The following is a 12,289-nucleotide window of genomic DNA, read 5'->3' as shown; positions in this document are numbered from 1 at the left end:
CAGCTACTTTAGAAGCATCCAAGATGCTTCAGTCTCTGAAACAAGCACCTGTTTCTTTTTAAGGGAGCGTGTAACACACTGGGATGCCTCTCACTACCCTGCTCTTGGGTGGCAGTCTGTTTAGGAATCAGAACTAATATGTTAATCTGTTGCTTATTTATTGAAAACCTTTCTATTGAAAGAAAGCCCAGGTGGAAACCATTTCAGTCGCCTAGAGAAAAATATATAAGCTGATAGAATTATCTTTTAATTAAAATTCAAAACTGCCCTGCAAAGCTATTTCCTGCTAAATTACCTCATTTCTCGATGTGGACCTGCTAACTGCCCCGTCATGAGCAGCTCTCACTTTGTGTCTCAGTAGACACAGCCCACCTGCCCATCTGACAGGAGTCCAGGAATTCCTGCCCACAGGTGCTCCTGGAGCTCCAGGAAAGGGACACGAAACCTTTTGTGCCTTTATGTCTCCCAGGTGTCCTGCAGAATCTCAGACACACTGTCCTATTGGATTACTTCAAATGTGGGGTATTGTTTCCATGAAGCAGATGTTATTCTAATAAGATATGTAGCCATGTGAATAATTGCATAGTGTGCTAAAGGCTGTGTAGTTGCTTTTAAAAAATATACACTACTGGTTTTTGGTTTTTGTCTAACTTTAATATGTACTTTTTTTCTTCTAAATATGGCATCATGAAGAATACTAAAAAATGCATAAACTTCATTGCTCCAAGACATAAGGTTTATTTCCTACTCTGAAACAATCCATTAAACAACCCATAATTTACTAAGGAAAATTGCTACATTTCACTGGAAATACTTTAAGAATTTTGAACGTGCACTATTTTAGTATCCTAACCTGCAGTCACACTGGTTCAGTTTTACTTTAGCAGACACGATCACGAGAGTGGAATTGAAAAGATGTCTTGAATTTTTCTGTAGTCTTCCATCCATAGATAGCAATACCTTGCATTTAACCCAAGGCTGTATATTGGGAATGGGGGCAATTTTCAGAGAAGGTAGACTGGATTTCAAGTGTACATAAACAAAAATGTCTTTATAATGCAATGAAACCTTCAGCAACTTAAACCTGTTTTTAGTAAAGGTGCACCAGATATGAAGTCCACATTACAGGTTGAAATCACATGCTTATATATCAAAAGGAATATTAGTTATTTGCAAGTGTCTAGAGCAGCGGTTCTCAACCTGTGGGTCGTGACCCCTTTGGCGGTTGAACGACCCTTTCACAGGGGTCGCCTAAGACCACCCTGCATATCAGATATTTACATTACGATTCATAACAGTAGCAACATTACAGTTATGAAGTAGCAATGAAAATAATTTTATGGTTGGGTCACAACATGAGGAACTGTATTTAAAGGGCCAGAAGGTTGAGAACCACTGGTCTAGAGAAATATCTTAATTATTAGTGGAAAATTAAGCAATTTCTTCTCACCAGGCAAATCGAATTACCCATCCCTCTGCACTCCTCACTCTATCTTCACTGCAAATTTAATATTTCAGATAGAAAAATATCTCAATTCATGTGACAGGAATTGGCAGTTGAAGTGGCCAGGTAAGTATGTCAGTATGGCATTTACCATAAAAAGTCTGGCTCAGCCTTCTACACTCTCTTTTTCTCATAAATATTTTCTTCTCAAACTAAGAATATACTCACAGCCTAGCAGCTCAGAAAGTCAATGTACACACACGTTGTTGGTTTAATCACAGATGGGCAAAGAGGAAAGCATGTTTATGTTTGAATTAGACCTTCTATTCCGATTTAAAAGCCTTTCAGAAACCTCTCTGTGATGTTTCTGCATTGCTGAGCTGCCTCTTCCCTGTCGGGCGGTACTGGTAACTAAGTACAATGTCAGGGAAGGTAAAGGGAACGTGACCTGCTTTTGACTGAGCTTGAACAGAGACACACAGTCTTACTTGATGTCTTCGTCTGCCATCCCCCTGCATAACCCGAAGGTAAGGTTTCCGGGAAAGCAGTTTACTGGGAGACATCATAATGGGCACCAGCAAAGGAGGAGGAAACAGAGGGGTTATCAGAGGAACATCACTTTAGGCCCCTGGACCTCCCCGCCCCAGGAGCTGGGGCCTTCGGATGGGCCTCGGGCTGGTCTGCCCGGGAGCTGTCCTCCAGCAGAGCTCATCCCCGCCACTGGGGGCTGATGGAGGAGCAGGTGGCTCCCTGAGCTGCAGGCCCCAGGTGCTCAGTGTCCTCTCCCCCAGGGAAGCCCTCTGCCCGGGCTTCTGTGTGATGCCAGCGCCACTGGACAGCAGCCCCGTTACTCAGAGGAGCCGTCGCCGGGCACCGCGAGGGAGGGATGCTGCGTGTTGTTGCAGTGGCTCTCGGTGACTGTGTAGACAGATGCTCCTGCATAACCCGCGGTACCTGCAGAACCAGGTGGAAGGTTCTGCATGTGGGCGCGCGTGGGCCGAGGCTTCCCGCGAGGGAGCTGCCTGTGGATGGAGCATCGCCCTCGCACCTGTGCCCAGCCTCCCCCGTCCTTCCCTTCGCCCATGTGCCCTGGGACCTCAGACTTCTCCACCAGCGCCTGCACCTGTGAGCCATGCCAGGGCGGCAGGTGATCTGCTGTCTGAGAGAGAGGCAGGGACCAGCTACTGGCGAGGAGAAGCCAGCCGCTGTGCAAGAGGCTGTGTCGTGTGCATCTGGGCAGGGTCTGCCCTGGGACATCAGTGCTCACAGAGCGGTTACCCCAGGGACAGTGCCTCAGACCAAAAGGTGGGTGCTAGAAGTTATCCTATGAAACAGCAGAGACATTTTGATAGATAATAATATAGACTTGAATTATTAGATAAAATTGAGGTAGGACGGGGAAATCCATTAAAGAGTATATCATCATGCCCAGCCGGTGTGGCTCTTGAGCGTCCATCTAGGAACCAGGAGGTCACGGTTCGATTCCTGGTCAGGGCACAGGCTCGGGTTGCTGGCTTGATCCCCAGTAGGGGGTGTGCAGGAGGCAGCCCATCCATGATTCTCTTGTCATTGATGTTTCTATCTCGCTCTTCTTCTCCCCTCCTCTCTGAAATCAATAAAATACACATTTTAAAAAGAGTAGAGCATCAAGAAAGTTATACAACACTGGAGGTCCGATGCCTGAAATTCATGCAAGAGTAGGCCTCCCTTCCCCTGGCTGCCAGCACCAGCTTCACTCTGGTACCCAGGACCCAGGCTTCCCTTGCAGCCTTGGCTTCGTTGGGAAGGTCATCTGGAAGGACGTCCAGTCTAATTAGCATATTATGCTTTTATTATTATAGATGAGAGGTAGCATGAAGCTTACATCACTGAATCATTCAACGGATGGAGCTGTGAGCTTTGCACCGAGTCCGCCACTCACTGGGGGGCTGGTGGGGAATGTTTCCTACTCCTCACAGTGTCTGGCTCATCCTTCAGCAGGTGGTATGCCCCTCTTGGCAAGAGAAAGCCTTATGCAAAGAGGGGAGTGCTGACCACTGGGCATCACTACTAAATGCGGCCTGTTACTTATCACTGCTAGAAATATAAATGGTTTCAGCTAACACATAAAACCTTGAACCAAAGAAAACATATGTGTTAAATTGTGATTTAGGTATTTTATTTATTTATTTATTTATTTAATCGTCTAAAGTTTTACATATGTCTCCTTTTCCTCCTTCCCCTCCCCCAGCCATTCCCACCCAGGCCAGCCCCCACTGCCCCAGTGTCTGTGTCCATTGGTTATGCTAATATGCATGCATACAAGTCCTTTGGTTGCTCTCTAACCTCCCCCACCCCCCACTATTTGATCTATTCTTGTTCATCAAATTATGTTGATCATTATATCCTATATATAGGTGAGATCTTGTGATATTTATCTTTCTCTGACTGGCTTATTTCACTTAGCATAATGCTCTCCAATTCCATCCATGAGACCTCCGGCCTTTGCTTCCTCAGAGTGCATATTTGAGGCGTTAAACAAAGTGGCTTATTGTGATAAATGATAAATTGCTCAATGTGACAGGATATCAAGATCTCAAATTCATTCCCATGTTGCTCACCTTGCCCACCACCCCCACCCACCCGCTCCTGTCCTGGGAATCAAAGTGTTTGTAGTGCGTCCATGAGACTATTAGTCTGAGCTTCTGCTAGCAGCAACCACTCTTGGAGTTTGGCTATAAGCCAGGGAATCCGACTCTGAAACATAAGGATTTAGAAATGAGGTTTGAACAAAACCAGAAGAGGATTCTCTGGGACTGGCACAAGAATTTGCTCGCGGGCGGGCACCTTTGGCCTGACAAGAAGGGGTAACTTGCTCAGAGATGGACATGTAGGGAGAACTGCTAACACCTGCCTGTCACATCACATCGCTAAACCCAGGGCCTTCGCTGAGGTGTCGTGGGTCCCTCAGCAGACAGAGCAGCTGATGTTCCTAATTGCACAGAGTTTATACTCCCTCATGTCTTGTCAGCCTGCCCTCACTTTGCCTGTAAGGAGACGCAGATGAATATTCTAAATTCATGAATTGTCTTAATACCCAATCCATTTCAAGGTCTTTGTAGGTAACAAAGTCATAAGTTAAAAAGAGAGAGAGACTGGTTGGTCTCGCATTTACGGTCCCATGTGGCACCAGACATCACCTTAGGAGTTGGTTCTGTTCAGGAATCCCCCAGCATCCGTCCTGTAGAAATGGTTCCACACGGTCATACATATGCATGTCGGCTCTGTGTCCTTAATGCTTACATGAGAAGTTGCTGGTTAAGGAGTCGGGATTTTTAAACTTTCCATTCATTCCTGAGTATCGTTATTTTCAGGAGGGAGGAGGGAGGCATATTTCTTTAGAAAGCATGTCACTGATCGAACTTGTGAAGAATCCCTAGAAACATCTGGCCTCCATCTTACAAGTGCTCAAACCTCCTCCTTGAAGAGGGTTATCCTTCTAGAAGAGAGAGAAGCTGGTGCAACCAGTGATCCCCCTGGTCACACTGATCGCTGAAACGAGCATCATTGGGTCACCCAAATGCTTAACTAACAGGAGACAAGCACCAACAAATAGGCCTGAGCTTAACATTGTCCAGATGAGCGTTTCCCTGCAGTACAACCTATGTGTGCATTGAAATAACAACAGCTGTGACCACGACCACTCGAGCAAGCCCAGAAGTAATTAATGTAGCTGCAGGGAAAAGCATTGATCTTGCAGTAAAGTCATTTTTCCTCATTTCAGCAACTTTAAGCCTGCCCACTGTATCTACCTGACACCTCCCTGTCAGGCAACACGTATTTCCCCTCAGGATTTTTAAATGCATTTTGCATGTTTATTCAAGTAAAGTTGTTAAACATAGTCTGACTTGCACAGGAATGCTTTGCAAGTATATTCTAGTTTGTAATAGAAACATAAAGGAGACCAGAGCTTGCTGGGTGACATTCAAGTTCTGTGGGACCACGAGGGATCACTGCTGCCTTCCTTTCCCGGGAAGCCAAGAGCTGTAGGCTCACCGCTGTGAGCATGCGGAATGCAGTTCATTCTTGTCTTGTTGTTTATTCACAATTGTGTTGCTTTCCTGAAGAACAGCTGTAAGCCTCCTTCTGCCCACCCCTCTATTAGGCACTAATTTGGGTGGCCCCGATTGCTAATGTGATGAAAGAGGCACGGCATTGATACCGAGGCCTGGGGTGGTAGGTAAGGAAGCTTGAGAGCTCTGTCTTCAGGGCGGGGCAGGGGGGGGGGAGGAGATGGAGAAAGATATTCTGGTTGTGGAAGCGGAAGGCAGAAAGCTAATTTGGTGGCAGCTGAAAAAAAATCACAAAAATAAATGGAGGCCAGATGTTTCTAGGGATTCATAGGGACTTTTCGGGTCAGTGAGTCACGTGATGGGAGCTCAATTTGAAGACTCTCACTGTGGCTCTGGGACTCAGGGTGGGGGTAGGAACAGGGATGTAACATTCTTTCCTGAAGGTGTGACCCTTGAGGGCCACCATAGCTAACCTGGCAGTCCTCACCTGCAGGTGGGGTGTTGGAATGCAGCTGCTGACCGTCTGCAGGAACTGATGAGGGAGTGAATGGGTCAGAGGAAATATCACAGCCTGCTCTCACGTCCGCCTGGTGTGGAGCCCCTGGAAAGAGCATCATCCTTGCCCTAATGATGAGAGCTGAACCAGAAGAAGGTGGCAAATGGTCTTAAAACCCTAAGAAAGCCAGGTTTGCAGGGGCCAAGCCATTTGAAATCAAGGAGGGGAGCGTTCCTTCATCCGAGGAGCCTCACTTCCTCAGCCAAGGGGGGCAGAGGGGAGGGGAGGGGAAGGCAGGTTAACGTGGGAGCAGAGGCGACTATCAAGGACCCCAAGGCCACGTGCTGGCTAATTTGACAGGACAGAAGCATGGACATGAGACGAAAGGGGCTCGCTCCCTCACAGCCCTGCCCTCAGACCCCACTGTGTGCTCATGAGAAAATGAAAGGCAGGCTGGCCACCAGCAAGGGCTGCCCTCGGGGGGCAGGGACAGGGACAAGGACCAGCCCTGGAGAGGAAGGGGCTGCCTCCTGGAAGCACTAGCATCACAGGGAGGAGGAGCCAGTTCTGATGGCCCAGGGCACAGAGAGCCCATAGAGATAACAGGGAAGATGAGCACAAAGTCCCGCCAGGGACAGCGCCTCGGAAATGGTCTCCCCGACAAAAACCGGCAGGAACACAGGCAGGACTGCAGAGGTCAGCCACAGGGAGAGTGACAGACAGGCCTGGGGAAACCACCCTGCAGGCGCCAGCCGAGGCCGGAACAGCAGGTGAGTCTTCCATGGCCTCAGCGACCAGCAGAGCTCGGCAGGCACAGAACTGCCAGCCTCAGAGGCTGCCACCGGGAAGGGTTACTTGTCTTAAGAGAGAGCAGGTCACGCAACCAGCGTGGCTCAGTGGTTGAGCATTGACCTATGAACCAGGAGGTCACAGTTCAATTCCTGGTCAGGGCACATGCCTGGGTTGCAGGCTCAATCCCCAGTGTGGGGTGAACAGAAGGCAACTGATCAATGATTCTCATCACTGATGTTTCTATCTCTCTCTACCCTCTCCCTTCCTCTCTGAGATCAATAAAAATATATTGACAGAGAGAGAGAGCGAGAGAGAGAGAGAGAGCAGATCTGTTATCTGTTGTGCGAGCATTTGTGGAGGATTGAAAACTGAGGATGGAGCACCCTGGGCATCCCAGCCAGGTTCAGGCATCAGTGGACTAATTTGCTGCTTTTGTTGCAGGGAAGGAAGACAAAACCTAACCCCAGCTCAACTCTCATCAAGGTTGATTCAGCTGTCCATGCTGCTACAGGAAGAGACCTATTTCCTCGTCTCTTCTACTGCATGTAAGGTGTTCAGTGTTCAGTCAACATTTATTCAGTGCAGACACACACACACACACGTAAAACAATACACAAAACTCACTGACAAATAACTGACAGACTCATCTGCAGAGACAATCCTGGCACTGGAATCAGCAGTGCGGGTTTTAGAATAACTGTGAGGAACAGGCCTGGAATGTCGGGAAAATCATGAGTCAGGTGAGCATGGGGGAGGGAACCATAAAAAGACACCACATAGGTTAGGCATGAGGATGATGATGGCAGAGGTGGAGGACTGACTGCTCAGGAGAGTCGGCAGTTGGGTAAGTGATCAGGTGCCTGGAGGGCGAGTCACAGAAAATCACTCAGATGCATACACAAGAAGACAGAGAGTGAAAAACCCTCAGAGCCAAGCAGCTCAGGTGCACAGCACAAATCCTTCTGCACTGTCAACAGCAACAACTCCTGCAGCGCATCCACAGGTATACACATCATGTTCCAATTAAGGAAGGCAGAACGAAGAAGAAAACCCTGAAGGCAGCCACAGAAGAAGACACGTTGATTATGGATGAGCAAAGAGACAAATATACAAGCCTTCTTGTCAGAAACAATGCAAGCTCAAAGGCAACACTGCAACAACCTTAGACAGTGGAAGGAGGAAAACCAAAACCACCTGCCATCTGCACCAAGTAAGAAGATGTTTATAACTGTATTGCTGTTGATCTCTCCCTTGATATGTTCCAGAAGTTTTTTTTATGTATTTGGATGCTCCTATATTTGGTGCATATATGTTTTCCAAAGTTATATCATTTTGTTGTATCAATCCCTTTAGTATTATGAAGTAGCTTTCCTTATCTCTTATTATGGATTTCAGTTTGAGGTCTATTTTGTCAGATATAAATATTGCTACTTCAGCTTTTTTTTTTTTTCATTTCCATTTTCCTGAAAAATTTTCCCCATCCTTTCAGTTTCAGTCTGTGTGAGTACTTTGTTCTGAGGTGGGTCTTTTGTAGACAGCATATATGTGCGTCATGTTTTATTATCCATTCAGTCACCCTATGTCTTTTGATTGGAGAATTTAATCCATTTACTTTTAAGGTCACTATTGATAGGTATTGTTTGTTGCCATTTTTATTATTTATGCCTGTGTCCCTTCTTCCTTTTCTATTTCTTCTTTTTACAGCTGTCCCTTTAGTATTTCTTGCATTGCTGGCTTGGTGGTAATAAACCCCCCCCCCTTTTTTTTTATCTACAAAGCTCCTGATTTCTTCTTCAATTTTGATTGATAGCCTTTCTGGATAAAGTATTGAAATCAGTCCCTTGCTTTGCATCACTTTGTATACTTCATTCCATTCCTTTTTTGCCTGATGTGTTTCTGTTGAGAAATCTTTTGATAGTCTAATGGGAGATCCCTTGTAGGTAACTTTCTCTCTTTTGAAGCTCTTAAGATTCTTTCTTTGTCATTAACGTTTGCCATCATAAGTACAAAGTGTCTCGGTGTGGGTTCATCTTGTTTGGGACTCTCTGTGCTTGGGTGACTTTTTTCTTCCCCAAGTCAGGGAAGTTTTCTGTCATTATTTCTTCAAATAGGTTTTCTATTCCTTGCTCCTCTTCTTGACCTTCTGGCACCCCTATTATGCAGATGTTGCTTCATTTCATGTTGTTCCAAAGCTCCCTTAAACTCTCCTCCTGCTTTTTAATTTTTTTGCCAATTGCTCTTCAGATTGGGTGTTTTTTCAACCCTGTCTTCTAACTTGCTGATTCAGTCCTCTGCTTTTTCTAGTCTACTGTTGAAACCTTCCATTGTGTTTTTTATTGCAATTATATTATTTTTCATTTCCTTTTGATTCTGACATATGTTGTTGATTTTCCTATCCACCTGGTTTAGGAACTTTATGACCATTACTCTGAATTCTTTCTCTGGCATATTGCTTGCCTCTATGTCATTTAGCTCCTTTTTTTGGTGAGTCCTCCTTTTCTTTTCTTAGGGGGTTGTTTCTTTGTCTCCCCATTTTTGCTGTGTCTCTTTCTGGCCCTGGGCATCCTGCTTGGGGTTTGAGAGGTTAAAGATCCTATCAGGCCAATGGTCCAGAAATTATTTGTCCAGAGGCTGAGTCTGCCTTGAGTCTCACACATTTATTGTCTCTGCTCTGAGTTGTATCCTCTTCCCATGGGTCTGGTCCCTCAGTTGTCAGCTTCAGATGCTTGAGGTGGTGGGAGCACATGCACAGTTCCTCTGATGTGCGACTCCCTGTGAAGACCCAGAGCCCTCTGACATGCAGTTCGCTGTGTGACCCCAGTACTTGTGGCAGGATGGCACCCTAGGTCCCTCTGGCAGCACATTTGAAATGCTGTCGTGTGGCCCCTGGCTGGGCACCCCAGATTGCTCTGGGTCAGCCTGGCAGCACTGTCCTGTGGCCCAGAGTGGGGCGTGTGCTGGGTTGCTCTGGCTAGACCTGGAGGGACTGTCCCAGGAGTGGGGGTGGCGCAGGTGCGGGTTACTCTGGGTTGCGCAGTCTGAGCTCTCCTGTGGCCTTGAGTTGGGAATGCACTGGGTTACTCCAGGTCACCTTGGCAGCAGGTCCCAGGGCTTGTGGTGGAACAGGTACTAGGTGGTTCCGGCTCAGACTGGCAGCACAGTTCTGAGGCCCAGGGTCGGGGCTGGGCCCAGGAGTTCCCTGGCTTGTACTCAGTGAGGAGTCCTGGAGCCGGATCCTGGGACAGTGGGTCCTAGTGGGTGGTGAGGGAGCCTGGTATGGGAGGTCACTCTGGTGAGCACTCACTGCAGATGTCTGGGAGCTTCCCGGAGGTACTGTGCCATTCACTGCCAGGACACAGTGGTGGTTCCACATGGGTTATGGCTGGCAAGTAGCATTCTCTTGGCATCCTCTGTTCATTCTTACTGAAAATTGTCTCCACACCTGTTTCTAATTTGTGAATTCTGGGTGGATGTTCTCCAATTATTTGCATTTCCAGCCTGGCCCCAGAAAGAGGTGCACAACACTTCTGCCTATTAGGCCGCCATTTTGAAAATCTCTGTACCATAGTTTCTAATCCACTCATCTGCTGATGGGCACTTAGGCTGTTTCCAGATCTTAGCTATGGTAAATTGTGCTGCTATGAATATAGGGGTGCATATATTCTTTATGATTGGTGTTTTGGATTTCTTAGGATATATTCTTAGAAGTGGAATCGCTAGGTCAAATGGAAGTTCCATATTTAGATTGTTTATCTTCCTTTTGTTACATTGTATGATTTTTGGATATTAAATCCTTATCGGAGATAACATTGGCAAATGTGTTCTCCCATGCAGTGGGCTTTCTTGTTTTATTGATTGTTTCTTTTGTTGTGCAGAAGCTTTTTATTTTGATGTAGTCCCATTTGTTTATTTTCTCCTTAGTTTCCATTGTCCTAGGAGCTGTGTCAGTAAATGGACTCCTTGACCTTTCACATTGCTGGTCATTCAGTTTAAGCACCCTGCCCTTTCCTCCCTAGAGATAACATCTAGGCCTCAATTGTATTTCAGCTCTAGGCCCAGAAAAGCAGCAAAACCAGACCAGCGACCCCATGGCTGACCTCAGGACCAGCTGCATTGGATAATGACCCCTTGCCCTGGTGCCGACCAATCAGTGGAGACCCCAACTCTTAAAGGACATATCTGGAAAACTGCTGAATATTCTATGGAGACCCTCCCCTGAGACCTCCCTTAAAATCCTTAGGCCAGAGGACCCAGCATTCTCTCTTCCCTATAGCAGACCCTCACCTCCCCCTATTCCCTCCCCTTCCCCCAGACAGGTCACCTTTACTCTCCTCACTTCTAAGCTCCAAGGGTCCTTCTTTTGCTGCTAAAATTTGTTGCCTATGCCCATTTGTTCTGTGAATTACTTCTCCCACCTCTGTGGTTTCCTAAATAAATGTTCTCTTACAGTTTGAGTCTTGGCTCTGAATTCTTTCCCATCAGAATTCAAGTACGGAGGTCGCTGAACCCATGTCCGGTCTGACCCCTGGGGTCTAACACCTGTACCACTCCCACAGCCGCCAACGTAAGCACCTAAGCCCAGAGCTTCACGATGGAGATAATATTAAGTGAGTACAGCAGCATTAGGCAGATGCACACTCTATATTAATCATGCCTTTTCATTTCCTGTGTTGTTTGGATGCGTTGACATCTGGGGCCTTGCTAACTCTGGAGAGACTGTCCCTCGGGCTGGTCAGTTCCCAGAGATGGTGAATGACTTGTGTCCTGAGCACAGTTTTCACATGCAAACTAGCTCATCCAGAGCCCACACCCTCCACAGCCTCCATTGCTGGGCTCTGACACCCCTCAGGCAGGTACCAGGCAGCCAGACAGCCCTTGTCCTCAGGGGCCCACAGAAATCATCCAAACTAACAGATCCCGCACCAGTTCCCCTGCCTCCGTTTCCTCCTCCGTTCCTTCCCACAGAAACCACAGTGAGGGCTCTTGTCCATATTTTCCCTGTGCTCCTGAAGTATAAACGCTCCTCAGTGCCAGTCATGGCCTGGTCTGTGGGCCTCACCAGGCAGGAATAATAAATAATAAAACCTAAAAGCACACTTGTACTCAGTGATCTCAGCATTTGTCCCTCATGCACTGAGAGAAATAAACAAATATGAGTAAGTCTATAGAAGACCTAAGTGACACTGTCAATGAACTTGTTTTAACTGACGATGATAAAATACTCCAGAGGCAACGGAATACACATGCTCTTCCAGTACAAACAGAGCTTTCTTCAGGAGCGTAAAACAAACCTAACACATTTAAGAGATTGAAAATCATACAAGGTCTTTTCTCTGGCCACAATGAAAAGCAATCAGTAATAGAATGATATCTGGAAAAATCCCCAAATATTTGTGTTACCAGAGAATTAAACGCCTGCTGTGCACCTGGCAGTGGGGTTCTTGTGATATCTTTAGAAAATGAATTTTCTGAGATTCCAGTGGGAGAAGGCGATGTGGAAGGAGG

The 12,289-nt window shown here is 46.8% G+C and overlaps 1 long non-coding RNA gene across 1 annotated transcript; it reads left to right on the top strand.

Annotated features, from left to right (window-relative positions):
* Positions 1-2,470: 2,470 nt before the first annotated feature.
* Positions 2,471-10,867, top strand: LOC107183653. The gene is made up of 4 exons (XR_001514442.1): positions 2,471-2,749; positions 5,990-6,148; positions 7,226-7,994; positions 10,832-10,867. It is a non-coding gene; the product is annotated as an uncharacterized LOC107183653 (long non-coding RNA).
* Positions 10,868-12,289: the final 1,422 nt, after the last annotated feature.

Source organism: Myotis davidii, unplaced genomic scaffold (assembly GCF_000327345.1).
Source record: "Myotis davidii unplaced genomic scaffold, ASM32734v1 scaffold221, whole genome shotgun sequence".
Classification (NCBI taxonomy): domain Eukaryota; kingdom Metazoa; phylum Chordata; class Mammalia; order Chiroptera; family Vespertilionidae; genus Myotis; species Myotis davidii.
Note: the sequence above shows the minus strand (reverse complement) of the source record. Positions and strands in the feature narration are given on the sequence as shown.